The sequence below is a fragment of the Dermochelys coriacea genome, chromosome 6 (genome assembly GCF_009764565.3).
Source record: "Dermochelys coriacea isolate rDerCor1 chromosome 6, rDerCor1.pri.v4, whole genome shotgun sequence".
Lineage (NCBI taxonomy): Eukaryota > Metazoa > Chordata > Testudines > Dermochelyidae > Dermochelys > Dermochelys coriacea.
Window position 1 is genome coordinate 112,770,646 of NC_050073.1, and position 18,708 is coordinate 112,789,353.

An 18,708-nucleotide genomic window follows, 5' to 3' on the forward strand; every position below is an offset into this window, starting at 1 on the left:
ATTCTGCATCTGCTGAGCCTGTTGTTGAAGCGCTCCTTGCTGCTGTCAAGGTTTCCGGTTGTAAGATTTCATGAGCCATGGGAATAAGGGTAGGCTAGGTCTCCCAGGAACACAAAGGGCATTTCCACATCCCCTATTAGAATCTTCTGATCTGGAAAGAAAATCCCTGCATGCAGCTTTCTATACAGGCAGTGTTCCTAAAGATGCCATCATCATGCACCTTCCCTGACCACCGCACATTGATGTGAGTGAAATGACCCCAGTAATCCACCAGCGCTGGCAATACCATAGAGAACTAGCCCTTTCTATTGATGTATTTAATCGCAAGATGGTCTGGGGCCAAAATTGGGATATGCATGCTATCTATCAAGGTGCTGCAGTTAAGGAATCCTATTGCCGCAAAGCCACCCACTATTTCCCGCACATTGCCCAGAGTCACAGTCCTTTGTAGCAGGAGGCGATTAATGGCCCTACATACTTGCATCACCACAACCCCCACAGTGGACTTTCCAACTCCAAACTGTTTCACAACTGACCAGTAGCAGTCTGGAGTTGCTAGCTTCCACAGAGCGATCGCCACTCGCTTTTCCACCATGGGGGCAGCTTTCATTTTGGTGTCCTTGCGCCACAGTGTAGAGGCCAGTTCCACACACAGTTCCAAGAAGGTGACTTTGCAAATCTGAAAGTTCTGCAGCCACTGCTTTTCATTTCATAACTGCATCACAATGCGAACCAACCACTCAGAGCTTGTTTCCCAATCCTGATGGTGATGGTCCACCATGTGCAGCTGCTCCGTGAATGCCAATATCAATCTTGAATTGTTTCTTTCCATGGCACACAGAATGGCAGACATCACAGATTCTTTTTCAGATTACAGCTCATGAAATACTGCAGGATCAGCCATGTTGTGTTCATAATGCTCTTCACAAGAGTGGAGAGCAGTACAGGATCCATGTTATCAGGCAGAGATGGCAAGCGTGCAGTTTACAGGGGCAGCTGAAAAACGGCATGAAACATAGTCAGAAACCCATGGAATGTTGGGATGTAGAAAACTGCATGAGCCAACCTCCATGATGCACTGCAATCCATTTCCAGAACTCCTAGTGGGAGAAGGTGGCAATTTGCAGTGGGATATCTACACATGGCGCACTGCTCTCTCTGTCAATGGTAGAGCATGAACACGCAAAAGGAGCATTGTGTGTACATGCACAAGTGATGTAATTACAGCAATTTATGATTGTCGACATAAATTGAGTTGACTTAACTCTGTAGCGTAAACATAGCCTTAGAGTCACAGTTCATCCCCTAGTCTCACATCTTCCTTTGGAGGATGGGAAGGGGGAATTAACTTGCTGCAGGCTGTAAAGGGATGATGTTTACTTTCCCACCAGTGTTGTGCTTGGCTAGCTACTTTGACCAGCAAGTTGCAGGGGTGAGGGAAGACTCTAAACAAAGCTACACCTCACTATCCACCTACTTGCTGACAAGGGGGAGTCTCTGGGGACCATGGGCTGCACACTGCACCAGACCTGGACTCAAGGACCTATGAGGCCGAGAATGGGGATGAAGGTGAGTTTCACTTCCCCATATGTGAGTAAAACACACTATCTAGTCGTGATTAATAAAATGTTGTGAGACTGTAAGCATCAATGTGCATATACAGTAAAAGCTTTGTTATCTGACATGATGGGAGAATGCAAGGTACCGGTTAGTCAAAAATTCTGTTTAACTAAGAGTTATACTTACCAATGGAATACCAATTTTCAAAGAATTAGAATACAATAAAATGAATAATGTATAACAGGAATCGGCAACCTTTGGCATGTGGCCCATCAGGGAAATCCACTGGCAGGCCGGGCCAGTTTGTTTACCTGCAGTGTCTGCAGGTTCGGCCGATCACAGCTCCCACTGGCCGCGGTTCGCTGTTCCAGGCCAATGGGGGTTGCAGGAAGCGGCGCGGGCTGAGGGATGCGCTAGCCACTGCTTCCCGCAGCCCCCATTTGCCTGGCACGGCGAACCGCAGCCAGTGGGAGCTGCGATCGGCTGAACCTGCGGATGCTGCAGGTAAACAAACCATCCCGGCCCACCAGCAGATTTCCCTGATGGGCCATGTGCCAAAGGTTGCCGTTCCCTGATGTATAAAATAGTATACAGGTACTCACCAATGCAGTAGTAGTACTGCACTGCACAGTGGTTTGTTTCCTGGAGCACTTAGATGTATACAGTTAAAGTTTTCGATACAGTAGGTTATCTTATACACTACATATCACTATAGGCAGTGCATGGCATACACCCAGATCCCTAAAAATACACTTAACACTAAAACTATACTGAACATAATTTAATCTCTCTTTGATAATTCAGGAGGCACTTCAGGATCTTGCAGTGCCTCAGGGTCATCATTATCAACATCAATTATTATTGCAGATGTAGAAGTGTAGGAGATTGGGCTGAATCTGTAATGACACCATGACACACCCTGGAAGCTGCTTTTTTGAATAAATCCCTGATATCAGCTTGCTTACTTGTCTTCTGCCTCTTTTACATAAAAGCAGAGTGCAGAATGTGCAATTGCATAACCTCCTGGGCAGTATACTAGTACCAGTTACTAAACTGAAGATTTGTATTGGGTGATATCAGACATGCCGGTTAATAGAGCTTTCTGGTTGATAAAGTGCCAGATAACACAGCTTTTATTGTACCTCTTCAGTTTTAAAAGCCATCTCTACCGTGGGCATACTCAGCCTGAGGGGAGGAGTAAGTGATGTGGACATTTCCAGCCACTACAAGACCTCTTTTCCTGCTCTGGACCAATGTTGAGATGCTTTGTAGGGAAGTGAATCCATTCAGTCAGCTCTTGGCTGGAAGAAAAGGCCTTTCAGATGCAGGTCCTGAGAGGAATAAAGGAAAAAATGGATTAATCCTGAAGCACTTGCACCTGAACCCCAAAAATGCCATCGATACAACAGCAGGCATATTGATCATAGGTTAGAATAACTACTAGATTTAGCCCTCACCAGAGTGCCTCACTTACTATATTATACAGTAACTCTCAAAAGAGCTCAGCATCACAAGAACCTCTCTGTCATGTGGCAAGTAACATTTATTTGAACACAGCAGAATCACAGAGACAGTGGCAAGCAGAATAATCACAAGTAAACTTTGAGAGCGGTGTAGCATATTAGTCTGGACACAGGAATATGCATTTGAGCTCCTGAATTCTAATTCCAACTTCTTCCGTGGCCTTGACCAAGGCATATACCCAGTCCTAAGAGATACTGCACATCCTTGAACTCCCATTAGTATGAATGTCTTGCAGGACAGGACATTTAGCCATTCAATTTCCCCACGTGTAAATGCATACTTTAGTTTTCAGATTGCACAAGCTACACAATGAACTGTTGACATGACTGTGAAATATGTGCTCTGTGCCATCCGAGGGTATGTTTCATTGTTAATCCTATTCCCAAAAAATTGTTCAGGAAGGGGTCAGATGGACAGTTTGCCGTTTCCAGTAAGAGCTACATTTCTTTTATCATTATCATATATGTATTATATGCTACGCTCCTCCTCATTTCACATCTAACTTTCCAACTGTTGCCATAACTGCTTTCCCCAAAAGTTCTTTAATTTCCTGGGCCTACACATTAAAAAAAGCAAAAAGAAATAGGATAGACTGTGGCACTATTGTGTGTATGTAGGAACTGCCTATTTGTTACCCAGCTCTTTAGTCTCAGTGCAAGAAAATATCCCACTGAAATCAAGAGGAGTTTTGCCCACATAAGTGCTGAAGGGTCAAAGATAGAGTGATGTGACTGCATCGAAAACAAATAGGCAATGAAAGAGGGGTGCAGGACTGTATTTGTCCTTGAAGGGATATCAACAAGATAGGAGCCACTGGGAGAAGAGGAAAGGAATCCTTGCTTCTCTCCTAGTAGTTGCACCTTTGGAACCCAGGGGGTTTTAAGAGGGACTTCAGAGGCACACTTGACACTCGCCCTCCTGCAAAGCACAGTGTATGCTCTATTGATGCCATGGAAACCACATTTGTTGCCAGAAATACATCTAAACAATATTATTATTTTGGTTAAGCCCAAAGTATGCAGTTTCAGCAGAGACTCTGCTGTTGCCCCATCCCAGTTTTTGAGCAAGAGCTCTGCATCCCGTTGCTCTGCAGAAGGTCAGGTTGCATCACTGTAAGAAGCGTTTGTTTTATGGCTGTTTGCTTTGGGACATAATGGGTCTTGCTGCTGGGGAATGTTTCCCGCGCGAGCCTGGCGCTAGACATCCTGCTGCCTCTGCCCTTCTCCCGCCTCTGGCAGCTACAGGATCTCAGCGCACCCACCCATCCGCACCTGCCTGTGTGAATGCAGTGAGTCAGCGCAGCCCTCTGCTGTCTGCCTTAGCCCATTTGCTCAGACAGCAGCCTGATGTTTACCTTGGACACAGAGGAATGTCCCTTGCAACGCACCACTTCCCTCTTCTTGCTGCAGCTTAGCCAAGTGCCTGAGCTGCCCATTTCATTCATGCCAAATCACATTTTAACTGCAGCCTTTTTATTAAGTTTTTAACTCTAAGGTGAAATAGGGTCTCTCTACCTGTTGTCTCACTTGGCTGGCAGGCAAGCAATTACATATGACCACCATGTCACTGTGATCCGGACCATCCTTGCATATCAACTAAGGCCTATGCAGTGCAGCTAACTCTGGTGATTTCATCTGGTGATTTTTCTTAAAGCTTCAGCTCCTGGAGTTATATGATTTTAGAAAGAAAGTACATTTCTAATCCATATAGTTGAGGAGAAAAGCTTGAAAACATAATCCCTAAAGGATCAAACACCAGAAGGTGAATAAAAAGGCTAAGAACAATATATATTTTTAAAATCTCATGATTTTGGGTGGTCCTGACTCATGATTTTTGAACACTTGAAGCTGGTATTATTGAAGCATCTTACTGTGTTTGGGACCTTCTGTGCATAACAAGAAGCATCTGCTAGAATAGCTTTTGGGGAATCAGACACAGCTTCTTTCCCTAGTTTATTTCAATAAAGGTGCTGCTCTAAAGCTTGCTTACTGAAGTTTACCCCTTAGGCTGCTGTTGAAAAGCAAGCCCAAAGCTGCCAATACCTAGATTTTAATTATTATTCCATTCTGGGGTGTAACCACCCTGGTTATATCCGTAAAACTCAGGAATCATGCTTACACAATTCCTCTGGCATTGTAAATAGAAACCTGGAGCATCTTAGATTTGTTTTGGTGATGGGTTTGGTGATTTTTAAAAAAAATTATTTTAGTTTTTAATACCTGTTCCTTTCCCATTACAAAGTACACAATCAAAAGTCAGCATTACAGCACATACCATTATAGTCCAACAATTTTATAGGTGTCCAGTCCTGCTTACATTAGTCACATGGTTAGACCCAATCAGAAGAATTCAGCAGGACTACTCATGTCAATATTTGCAGAATCAGGTTCATAGGAACTGGACGCTTGAGTAAGGCAGGTAGTATGTGTGGCCTTTGCCATGTATAACATTTTGAGCTGTGCCTGCTTTAGCTAGAAGACTATTGCAGCCTGATTTTATTTTTATGTTTGGGCAGTTTAAATTCATAGGATTTAGTCAGCATAGTCAAAATGTGCCTTTTTTAAATAAGAAAACACCATTTAGTTCCCAGTCCTCCAAAGATTTATGCATATGCTTAATCTCCAACATGAGTAGTTTCCTGCTGATTTCAAATGGACTATTCAAATGCATTAAGTTAAGCAAATAATTTTGCAGAATAGGGGCCTTAATTAGTCCATCAGCCCATTGGGGATGGGGGCAGATGAAAAACGAACCACTATAGTGCATATCATCATTAAAATCCTTACACAAAATGAGTAAAGAAAGAAGAAACTAAAAGCCATGCAATGTAAAAATAAATATTGGCATGATTAACACAAAAATTAAATCCTGCTCAAATTTGTCAGAAAAAAGGTCCTCAATATAAATATATATTTCAAACAATCAATCAGAACATTTACAAGAAATTATTTCATCCTACAGTATGACAAATTATTATTATTTGATATAACCTAGCTGTAGGGAGGGAAAATATAGGAAGCAAAATCTGATTACTGTATTTATCATGACTAAGTTTTCTTGCTTTTTAAGGAATGAACAAAAACATAGCTTGTGAAAAACTAAGAAGCAATTTGCATGCAGAATTCAGATGCTGTTTAAATTTTTTTAATTACCATCCAGCAAATGTAGCCTGCAGCTATCAGAAGAACATTATTACACAGAAGACTTCCGTTTTTCAACATACTCCACTTTACTGTGAGAGAAAAGAAAAAGATAAGAACAGCCTTTTTTTAAATTTTGTTCTACAGCTAGAGGCTGGAATTAGGTTCACAGCCTCACTGTACAAGGACATGTTCATCACAGGTTAAAAGATGGTCTCTGCCCTTAAGAGATTACAGCCTAATTCAGACAAAGGTACAAGAGAATGTAACACACAGTAAGAAGGAAAAGACTGCTGTGTCTGTGTTTTCTAGGGTTACCAACTTTCTAATTGCACAAAACCAAACTCCCCAGCCCTGCCCCTTCTCCAAGGCCCTGCCCTGCCCCTTCTAGGAAGCCCTGCTCACTACTCACTCCATCCCCCCTCCTGTCATCGCTTGCTGTCCCCCACCCTTACACACTTTCACTGGGCTGGGGCAAAGAGTTGGGGTCTGGGTGGGGGTGAAGGCTTGGGTGGGGCCAGATATGAGGGGTTTAGAGTGCAGGTGGGAGCTCTGGGCTGGGGCAGGGAGTTGGGGTGTGGGAGGTGGTGAGGGCTCTGGTTTGGGGTGCAAGCTCTGGGGTGGGGCCAGGGATGAGGGGTTTGGGGTGCAGAAGGGGACTCCGGGCTGGGGCCGAGGGGTTTGGAGTATGGGAGTGGGCTCGGGGCTGGGGCAGAGGGTTAGGGTGTAGGAGGGGATGCAGATTCCGGCTGGGGGTGTAGGCTCTGGGGTGGGGTGGGGGATGAGGAGTTAGGCGTGCAAGAGGGGACTCAGGCCTGGGGCAGGGTGTGGGGGTGTGTGGTGCAGGCTCTGGGAGGGTGCTCAGGGTTGGGGCAGAGGTGCAGGGTCTGGCAGAGATTTAGGGTGTAGGAGGGGGTTCCAATCTGGGGCAGGAGGTTGCGTGCTGGAGGGGAATCAGGGTGTGGGCTTCAGCCGGACGGCGCTTACCTCCGGCAGCTCTTGGTTGGTGGCACAGTGGGGCTAAGGCAGGCTCCTTGCGTGCCCTGGCTCCGCGCAGCTCCTGGAAGGGACCCTAGGTGGAGGGGCCAGGGGGCTCTGTGTGATGCCCGTGCCCGCAAGTGCCACCACCACAGCTCCTGTTGGCCAGGGTTCCCAGGGTCAGGGTCACCTGCCAGCCCTGCGGGGTCCGGGGTCAAGGATGCTACCCAGCCCCGCACAGTGGGGGTCCGTGGCTGCTGTCAGGTCCCAAAGAGTCAGAGTCTGGGGTTGGCATCGGAGCTGCCACCCAGCTCCAGAGGGTCAGGGTCCGGGCTGCCACCCAGCTGCCCTGCCACCCGGTCCCACACAGTCGTATCCAGGCTGCCACCCAGCCCCACAGGGTCAGGGTCTGAGCTGCCACCCAGCTGCCCTGCCGCCTGGCCCCATGCAGTCAGATCCAGGGTTGGGGCTGCCACCTGGCCCTGCACAGAAGGGTCCCTGCTGCATGGCCCCCTGCCCAGGGCTCCACTCCTGGCCCCACTCTGTGGAGGAATCTTTGGGCGGGAGGTGCTGGGTACAGTGGTCTGTGGGAGGGTTCGGGGGTCATACTTGGTTCTCAACTTGTGGTCCAGGTAACACATTGTGGGCTGCATAGGTTGAGAACTACTGAGAAAGGTAATTCCATTCAGGGGAGGATTTTGATATTTTGAAATCTGGTTTTGTTCTGATTTGGAATAAACTCCCCAAATTCTGAAATTATCCATGTAAGGGAAGGGAACTACAGCCCTAGAAAAGTCCATCTGGATGCCCTTCAGCCTTGGACCCTGGACACCCTAGAAAGCCCAGCTGTGGGGCAGTCTGCTGGGGGCCTTAGAAGTCTGAACTCTCTGTCAGCCCACCAGGTGGACTGCCATGGAGTTGGGCAGGTGAAACCTTCCTGGTTTCTGGAAAGAGTTTTATCAAAATTGAACCATCTCTGTGAAGCATTTAGATTTTGATGAATAGGCCAATTCTAACAAAAAAATGTTTCATCAGAATTTCTCTGACCACCTCTAGTGCACAGCTAGCTGGTTTTTTGGCTGATACATTTTTTAAAAAATTAAAAATACATTCTAGGATATAAATGACAGGCTCAAATAAATTTGTTAGTCTCTAAGGTGCCACAAGTACTCCTTTTCTTTTTAGGATATAAATATAAGAGATCCCTACTGGTCACCTTCCTAGCTCACAGTTATTAATTATATTATTATATTTATTATTTGTCTTGAGGTAGTGCCTGGGAGCTCCAGTCAGGGCCAAGACAACATAGTGCTAGGTGCTGTACGAATACAGAACAAAAACCCCAAAGAGCTTAGTTGGCAGTTTCCCATCGGTATCATAGTAGAAAAGAATCTAGAGGAGAGATCTGAATGAGGACCGGGTAAGGTCTCTGCAGACTCTTTCCAGGAGGGTGTTCCACGCCGTAGGGACAGCAAGGAACAAAGCGCAAAGGTGCTTGCAGGAAAAGTTGATAAAGCAGACAATGAAAGCTGATGTCACAGGTGCAGTGGGGAGACAACAGGATACAAGAACAGTTAATAGGAAGGGACAAAATTGCGAAGCAACTTGAAAATAAACTCTGAAAGTAATAATAATGAGATCAACTTCATGGAGAAGACATCTCTCCTTCACCAGATCCAGGTAATATATATTGTTTTAATAACAACTTCCAAAAAGTGACTAATATGGATTCTTACTTAGCAATTTATATATATTGCTAATTTATATATATAATCCCCAGCGGCTTGGCAGTCTTTCTCAATTATATATATAATCCTTGGTATAAATATGTATGTGCATGAGAATCTGTAACAGCTCACAAAGACCTAGCCTTCGGCATAAGCAAAAAAGCAACCTCAGGAGGAGATAGTTTCAGTGTACTGGATGTATAATATATATTCATTTTAAACTACTGCCTAAAGGCCCGATTCTGCAGTCTCTGAAACTCTGGGTGGATATAAATGTCTGTACTGATGGATCCATTTGCAGGGCAAGGGTCTAATTAAGTATTTATCTGACCGAGCCGTTCTGTTTTGTACCTAACTAGCCATTCCAGTGCTTCAGGTTAAACCAATAATATACAATTAGTCATTTCTCATAATAACAGTTTTATCTCTTGTTTTTACATGAGGAAGGAAAGGAAATTTTAAGTGAATGCCACCATGCTGTCCTTAACTCACATTTGACCAGATTCTGATCTCATTTATCCCCATATCAGTCCAGAGTCACTCCTTGAAATCAGTGAAGTTAGTGGAAATTTACACCATGTAAATGAGATCATGTAAATGAGATCAGAATTGGGACTTGTTTTCCGGCCCTGTCATGACAGTGAGAATTAAGGTTGGCGTGTCAGCCTCACTGGCTTGCCTTGCTTTGCTCAGTTTGTCACAAAATGAACATAATTTAAGCTTTTTTAATTTTTATTTAACAGAAAGAAAACCTTGATGATTTTTTTTACAGGAATATAAATATTAAAAGTCATTTTTCTTTTACACATGAGTTACGAAGCATAATTTACTTGAAAGGACCCTATTATATACTCAGCACTGCATTTGTTTACCCAATTGAATAGAAGCGCATTTGCTTCAGTTTCAAAGTTAAGCCAATAAACATTCATCTTTGTATTGTGGCAGTAGTGTTTGACAACTGGATTGGGCAACACCCATTTCAACTTGAGGTTATTTTATGGCACTTACAGAGGAAAAAATGCAAGTTCATTTTCACTTTCTTGCTCTACTTTTGCTACAACTTGGATTTTAGGCTAAAGATGCTGAAATCATTTATTATAATAATAAATACACAAGAAATAATTCTTCCACTCTACACCGTGCTGATAAGGCCTCAGCTGGAGTATTGTGTCCAGTTCTGGGTGCCACATTTTGGGAAAGATGTGGACAAATTGGACAAAGTCCAAAGAAGAGCAACAAAAACGATAAAAGGTCTAGAAAACATGACCTATGAGGGAAGATTGAAAAAATTAGGTTTGTTTAGTCTGTAAAAGAAGACCGAAAGGGGACATGATAACAGTTTTCAAGTATAAAAGATTGTTACAATGAGGAAAGAGAAAAATTGTTCTCCTTAACCTCTGGGGATAGGACAAGAGGGAAGGGGCTTAAATTGAAGCAAGAGAAGTTTAGGTTGGACATTAAGAAAAACTTCCTAACTGTCAGGGTGGTTAGCTAAGCACTAAATTGCCTGTGGAGGTTGTGGAATCTCCATCATTGGAGATTTTTAAGAGCAGGTTAGACAAATCCCTGTCAGGGATGGTCTAGATAATATTTCGTTCTGCCATGAGTGCAAGGGACTGGACTAGATGACTTGTCGAGGTCCCTTCCAGTCCTATGATTCTATGATTCTAATTTCTCTCAGGTACTAATATGGCTCCCATTTTTGTAGTAACTGAGCACCTCACAATATTTAATACTTTTGTGAGGTAGGGAAATGCTGTCATCCCAATCTATTGTGGGGGTGGGGGGAACTGAGGCACAGAGAGGCTAACAGTGGGATTTGCAAAACACCAAGGCACCTAATTCCCATTCAAATCAGTATTAAGTCAGTGGTCCAGCACATTGAACCTAGATCTCCCAGTGGTGATTCTCCATTGGAACAAACTAGCAAGGGAAGTGATAGATTCTCTGTAGCTTGATGTCTTCAAATCAAGACTAGATACCTTTCAGGAAGCTATTCTTTAGTCCAGCACAAGTTTTTGTGCTTAGTACTGGGACAACTGGGTGAAATTCTATGACCAGAGTTATGCAGTAGGTCAGACTAGATGATTTAATGATTTAATGTAAATTCATAAAGACCATAAGGGACCATTGTGATCATCTAGTCTGCCTCCCCTATAACACCAACCACTGAATGCACCCGATGAAGTGAGCTGTAGCTCATAAAAGCTTATGCTCAAATAAATTTGTTAGTCTCTAAGGTGCCACAAGTACTCCTGTTCTTTTTGCGGATACAGACTAACACAGCTGCTACTCTGAAACAGGCCATAGAACTTCCCCAAAATAATTCCTAGAGCAGATCTTTTAAGGAAAACATCCAATCTGGATTTAAAACTTGTCAGTGATGGAGAACCCTCCACTACCATCACCAATGATTAATTACTCTCCTTGTTAAAATTGTACGTCTTCTTTCCAGTATAAATTTGTCTAGCTTCAACTTCCAGACATTGGATCGTGCCAGAAGACAGGGCCCATTATTAAATATTTGTTCCCCATGTAGGTACTTACAGACTGTAATCAAGTCACCCTGTAACCTTCTCTTTGTTAAGCTAAATAGATTGGTCTCCTTGAGTCCAACACTATAAGGAATATTTTCTAATCCTTTAATCATTCTTGTGGCTCTTCTCTGAACCCTCTCCAATTTTTCAACATCCTTCTTGAATTGTGGACACTAGATTTGGACACAGTATTTGAGCAGCAGTCCCACCAGTGCCAAATACAGAGGTAAAATAACCTCTCTATTCCTACATAAGATTAGCCATCCATTGATCACATTAGCTTTTTGGTGACAGCGTCCCTTCTGGCCTTCAAACTATGAATCTGTGAATAAAATAGAAGACTTATTAGTGTCAATTATGCTCTTTTAAAGACAAATAGATTTAATATGCATCATTTTTCTCAAATGTGTACTGTGCACCAGATGAGTGCTGGGAAAAGGTGCTAACAGCAAAAGTATTGCCAACATATAATATTCAAAAATCGTAAAGTAGGCCACTAAAAATCATGAGATTGGTTTTAATATGATGAGATATTTAAAAAACAAACAAAACCTTTTTTTATTTGCCTTCTGGTTTTTGAGACTTTAGGTTTTCAAGTTTTTCTTCCACAAGCATGAGGGCTAGAAATGAATGCTTTTAAAAGAAAGCTAAGATTGTCATATAAACACATGAGCCCAAGAGCTGTGGATTTAAAAGACACATAAAATATCCCAAAACTTATGATGAAGTGCTGAGAGTTAGTAATATTGGATTATCTAATGCCTGGTGGATTTGGAGGGTTTCGGGCAGCTAGAGGCAAAGGTATTTTTGATTTTGAAAAATGCATAAATGCAGTCACAAGCAAAATTTCATCTCTGTCTTATGAAAACCTACTTCTCATCTACACCCTTGCAATGCAATATTCCAGATCATTCAATTATGCAATATAGCAGTGTATGCAAATGTACAATCCAATTCTGCAGATCTTACTCAAGCATAATTGCCACTGAAAATAATGGGAAGTTTTGCTTGAGTAAAGATTACAGAATCCATTCCTTTAACAGTTTCACATTAGTTAACTAGGCAACTGAGCATGAAAGTGTTAAGGCTTCTTTGGGAAAGCCATAACGGGAGAGAAGAGAAACATTTTTACCTCCGAAATCACTTGCAAATCAAGCACAAAATTAAATTCTGTGATTTAGGTAATTTGTTTGTTTAATCTGAGAGATCTTTGTTAAAATAAGGAGTGTTGTCTGTTTCTTCCTTCAGACTGAAAACAAACATCAGCCTCTACAGTGGTGTAAGAGCGAATATTTGGTGCTAGGCACCTTGATTAAAGTGTATCCCTTTTAATAAGTGGTTCCTCCCTTATCCTGCCATTGTTGTCATACAAAAAAAAGGGGGGGAGAGGGGTGGGTGAGTCTGCCCTTTCCCATTGTATAATCACATTTTCTGAGTTCAGCCAAAAGGACTGAAAAAGAGCTTTTTTTTTTTTTTTTTTAAACAGATTAACTTTGTCATTTTGCAAACCAGTGAGAATACTCTTAAGTCAAAGCAGTTTTTAACGTTCTGCATATTGGAAAATTGCTGTATATAGCGTTTGGCCAAATTAATAGAGGAGGAAGATGATAATGATAACATTTAATCTCATCATATTCTTTATCTTCATCATGTTACATCAGACCTTGTTCTCAGAAATGAAGCTGAATTTTATCTGAAGTATTGGGAAAGTTTTTAGGAAGATGTGTTTTGTGGCTGGGCCATCTAGCACTGCTTGTGCACTAATAATAATACCAATTGTAACTCAATTGACTTTAATGGGGTAGCCCTTAGCCTCCATGGGTCAAATTTGTCATTGTCCTGCACTGCGTCACCATCACTGTGCAAACTGGGCATAAAACACCAAATCAGAAGTGCTTGGCACCTTGCATTGGCCTTAGTGACAAAGTGAAAGCCAACAGAGAATCAGGCCTCATCTTGATCTGAAATGGCCCTTCATTCTTTAAAGATTTTTCTAACTTGTTTTGATGCACGATAGCCCAGCAACTCTGGGCCAGCTGATCAATGCTTGGCCCAGGTCTAGAGTGAGGAAGAAGCAAATTTGGCACCTTTGTTACTTCCCAGTCCAGAGGCTGACAAATGCCAGCCCCAGTCCACAACACAAATGGAGAAGTTCTGCCTCTAAAATCCTGGGTCATCTCTTGCCATGATTACTGCAGGTTCCATCTCTCTTGATCCTTCCAATCTCCCCTGGCACCTCAGGCTATCTGAGCATATATAATGCTGATGAGTTGAAATGTTATTCTTTTTAGCCTGAAGACCTCTTCTTCCTAGATTTAGAACCCCTTTTCTGCCATCAAAAAAGAAATACTAAGAGGGACTTCTCCTTAGCAAGGCCCCCAAAAATGGAGTTTCTAGAACACGCCATTTTGGATATATGGGGCTGCATCCTCAGCCGTATTCCATCTGCTTCATGACATGTAAATCAGTCTTAAAGGGCCAGTTGTGGATTTTCCCATCAGTAGGGATACTTGGATGGCATAGGGTTGCTGTAAGTAGCTTTTATACCACCACCACCCAGTCCTTGCGTGGGGGGTGTAGCCAGTGAAAAGGAGATATGTCTGGGACATCTCTGCATATGGCCAAACATTGGCCACAGGATTGGCTTCTGTGGGCTTCTGGCAGCCAATATAAGATACAGCAGCCTATAGGGCAAGGATTTTAGAGGGATGGAGAGGAATGGAGGAGTTTTAGAGATGTAATAGAGGAAGAAGGGACAGGAGCTGGCAAAACCCTGGACATGGTTTGAGAAATCTGACAATGAATTAAAGTGGCCAGTTAAGAGGGTGGTGTCAAGAGATATGAGGGAGGATTTGGGAAGCCAGATGGTTGTTCTGTTTTTTCCATGCAGAGACAGAGATGATAGAAGGACATCCAGAAAGAAATGCTGGAGATGCAGATGTAGACCGAGTCAAAAGGTGAGGTAAAGAAATGGACTTCAGTTCTTTGGATTCAATACAAAAACAAAGCACCAAGCCATGCTTAATTTTTAATATAACCAAAGGACCAATATTGGCCAATTCTCCCTGAAAAAATCTAACAAGAATATGAAATTTTTGACATTTCCACTGAAATGGGCTTGTCTGTGCATTTTAAATAACCGTGGTCCAAACATTGCCCTGCCTATGCTAGTGGTCCTACCACTGATGCTAGCAGAGGAGCTCCACTGGTGCAAGTGATGGTGGGAAGTTTTTCAGAAAAAAATACTAGTGTGAAGGAATCCTTAAGCTGTCACAGGAAGTCTAGCAAATTTCATTCCCGCAACACCCAGAGAAGAGAGGGTAAACATCTCAGCCCAAGGACATGTCTGCATTAGCAAACTTCACAGCAGTAATTCAAAGCCCACAAAGCTCCACTGGTGGTAGAAATGGTTAAAGCTGTGGTATAGACATGGTGCAGGCATTTTTAGGGTTAGGCAACATTGTGGTAAAAATATCTGACCCCTTCCTGCACTACAACTCACCCATTGCTTCCATCAGAAGAATCACACCAGTGGGTAATTACACATCCTCCGACTCTTCCTAGAGACTATTCAAGGTCATCCCCTAAAGTTCTCTGAGCCCTGCAAAGCAGCAAAACAAGATGTAGAAAAGTGCTAGAAGCTAGAAAATAACATTATGTTTTAATGATGTCTGTCTCTTACTGGGTTTCTCCTTATGCGGTATATTGCATACACAGTTCCAGGCTAGACATAAAATGAGAGTTGCATCATTTCATTGGACACTTGCACATTTTTATAAAGAATGACTATAAAAATACTTTCAACCTTTAAAAAAAAAATCACTTGGCCTACGGCTAACAGTCCTAATATAATCAGTAAGGTTTGCTCTGTTACTACAATGCATCAAGAAATCCTGACTCCTGGCATTAAATAGTTATGAACTATTGGATACCAGAGTAATAAAAACCTATTTGCTTTGATCTTGTAATTAAAAAATTATTAATGTATTGAATTTCATGTATCAGCATCAGACCTCCACCCACAGACAGATGTAAAGCTATTGGGAAAAAGAAAAAGTTGAAAGACACCATAAGTATAATAATTCAGAAATCAAGCTCCTTTGTTTATTTCAACATCTTTGAAACTAAAGGTAAAGTTTTTTAAAGTCTATGTGGTAGACTAGATCTACGAAGCCTTTCCCAAGATAGTTCTTCCTGCATACAACCTGCAAGCTAAAAATGACTGAAAAGAACTAGAGCCCTGGATAGCTGCCTTGAAACATTTCCTATAAATCTAATAAATGAAACTAATCTAGAACAGAAAAATCACAATTCACTTAATTTAAAACTCCCTGCTGACCTTTACACACACTCCTCTTCTGTGCTGCAAGGAGAATGGACAATAGTGTGCAGTAACATAATGTAGTTCACAAGGATTCACAGGACATGAAAAGTGCTCTTCTCTAATTGTGACCATATTATTATCTTCCAGGCATATGGAATTACAGGAGTATTATTTATTAATTTACTGTTGTGTTATGAGCTGGTCCACTGATTTAGCTAACTGTTAAGGAAAACAGAGGTGTTGAGTACGGCCTATGGTCCTGATCCTGCAAGCTGTAACATCCAAGTCACACCCATACACCGAGGTGGAGCCTTATTGAAGTCAAGGAGTCTCTTATGTTTGTGTTAGCATTTTCTAAGCAAATATAAGAAAATACATTAACTTAGTCTAAGACCAATGTCTCTTCATCTGCTCAGTCAGGCTTTGAGGTGTTTTTGCAGCAATGGCAGAGCCAATGCAAAGAGATATTTGATCTTGCAATGTCCTTGAATATCTCTGATCATTTGGATTCTTGATCAAATTACAGTCCTCCAACCTTATAGTCCCACTGTCTGGGAAGAAGGGAGAGTCTTATTTTACAGGAACTCAGTGATTCAGTGAAATCAAGCCTGCAGATCAGGAAGGATTTTAAGGTTTAAGGACCATACGTTTCAATATTGTTGAGTTCAGTATCCTAAATTTCACATTTCTGATCAGAAGTCACAGCTTAGTTTTGTTAGACAGTGTGTAACTGTCCTGTAGTAAAGACAAGGAAAACACACAGCATCATCCCTGTGACACAAGTTACAATGAGACAAGAACACCATTACAAAAGTCAGCTTTTGGGGATCCTCTTTTATTTACATATAAATGAACATTTTTTTTTTAACATTTGCATTAGTCCCATGTTTGCATGTTCCTGCTGTTACTATCATTATCTTCACAGCCGGATGGTTGTCACTCAAGCGTAAAATAGTCTCCCTGTTATTTTTAAAAAGAAAAGGAGTACTTGTGGCACCTTAGAGACTAACAAATTTATTAGAGCATAAGCTTTCATGAGCTACAGCTCACTTTCATCCGATGAAGTGAGCTGTAGCTCACGAAAGCTTATGCTCTAATAAATTTGTTAGTCTCTAAGGTGCCACAAGTACTCCTTTTCTTTTTGCGAATACAGACTAACACGGCTGCTACTCTGAAACCTGTTATTTTTAAATAAGCAATAGGATAAATGCTACTTTCTGGCTCTCTGTGTTTTGGTACATTTTATTCTACCTGATATCAAATTTGTGCATAATCCACCTGAGTTTGACAGTAAGAGAGAAACACGAGAACCATCATGGCTCTACAGCCAATAGAGATCAATTTTTCATTCCAATAGGACCTACCTGCTATATGAGAAGCTACCTTGAAGACTATGTTAACCCTTGGACAAGTCACATTAACCTCCCTGCACTATAGCTTCTCCATCTGTAAAGTGGGAGTCCTACTTACCTTCCAGAAAGGCATACAGAGAGGCTTAATGAAGTAGTTGCAATTTGTAAAACATGATGAGATCCTCAGTTGAAAGGTGCTTTAAAAGTGCAAAGTTTTATCCGAGTGTATGGGGTATTCACACTTCACCCTGGGATGGAAGGGGTTAAAGGACTACATGGGGACCAGCTAGCCCCATCCCTTCAGCCCTGCAGAGCATGCTCCAAATGAAGATAGGATTAAAAAGGGATCAACCCAGCTCAGAAGGGGGCAGCTGGGGAGGAGTGCAGACCTATTCAGAAGGCTCCTACCAAAAGAGCTGGAGAAACCTCCCCAAGAGGACAAAACTGTATGCAAAGCCCAGACGTGACTGGCAGGTTTTGGTTTCCTTTTTTTCTCCCCCACACCCCACTTATCTGAGGCCAGAAGCAGTGGTAGGAAGTGACCCAGAGAAGGCAGCTCAGAGGACCCCTCCCTTCCAGAGGCCAAACGCTGCTGACCTTCCTAGGGCCCTGGATCAAAGCCTGGTGGAGTCGGCAGACCCGAGCTCCCCTACCACTGCCCCCGCAATGAGCAGACACTAACCACTAGGCTCCTCTACCCCAAAGAGGACCCCATGACACAAAGGCTCACCAGGCTACTTCACATGAAGTTTTCCTGCTTTCAGTGGAAGTAAACATGAAGGCAAGATGGTATCCATTCGCTTTCAGAACATGTAGAGCTCTCACATTGGGTCCATCTCAGGTGCTGTTCCAGGAAGAGCCAGGGCTCTGGAATCTCTTCTGGGAGGAGAGAAAGTGTGCTGTCTCCAGCATCACAGTTGGGTGTGGGCTATGCCATTTAGGGGCAGCTTGAAGAAAGAACTTAAGCACAGGCTGAAAGTTAAGCGTGCATTTAAAGGGGTCACCTGAATCAGCAGGCTCTTCTGAGTTGGGCCTTAAGCTTTGGCAATGGATACGCAGGCGCACTGCTGGGGAGGCTGTTGAAGGGTGCAATGAATCAGGGCATCCCCTGGCCATGCCCCCTTTCCCGTCAGCAACATGCCTGCACACATGGATTGGGGGGGTGGAGTAATGATTGCCCACCTCCTCGCCCAACACCAAATAAATAAAATGGGTAAAAGTTATTCATTCCCCAGAGAGAGGAAAGGATAAGGAGATCTCCAGGCACTGTGGGCTGATTGAAGATGAGGAACATGCTTTCCTGGCTGAATACTATACTACAACTAACCTGTACCCTCCTTGTAAAATGAAAGCTTTAGGCTTTGGTTTTCAAGGGGAGCACCTGACTCCCTTAGGCTCTTTTGAAAATGTCAGCCTAATCCTCTGCTCTAGTCATTGTTAATTTCAGACTGTCACAATGCCCATTGCGGTGTTTTTGCAGCATGATCACTTTATCACCTACACAGCTTTATTTAAGGGCCAAACCATTTGTGACATAAATAAATAGGAGGCTCTTTAAATTGCAAG

General features: G+C 42.7%; 1 long non-coding RNA gene across 3 annotated transcripts; it reads right to left on the bottom strand.

Moving 5' to 3' along the window:
* On the bottom strand, window positions 1-17,534 carry LOC119857553. Of its 3 annotated transcripts, XR_006282412.1 has the most exons (4): window positions 17,261-17,534; window positions 14,969-15,067; window positions 2,793-2,891; window positions 1-996 (listed from the first exon to the last, which is right to left on the bottom strand). It is a non-coding gene; the product is annotated as an uncharacterized LOC119857553 (long non-coding RNA). The 3 variants fall into 3 exon arrangements; XR_005293632.2 differs by lacking the exon at window positions 1-996 and having other exon boundaries at window positions 2,144-2,891; XR_006282411.1 differs by lacking the exons at window positions 1-996; window positions 2,793-2,891 and adding an exon at window positions 11,313-11,788.
* Between the last annotated feature and the right edge of the window lie 1,174 nt (window positions 17,535-18,708).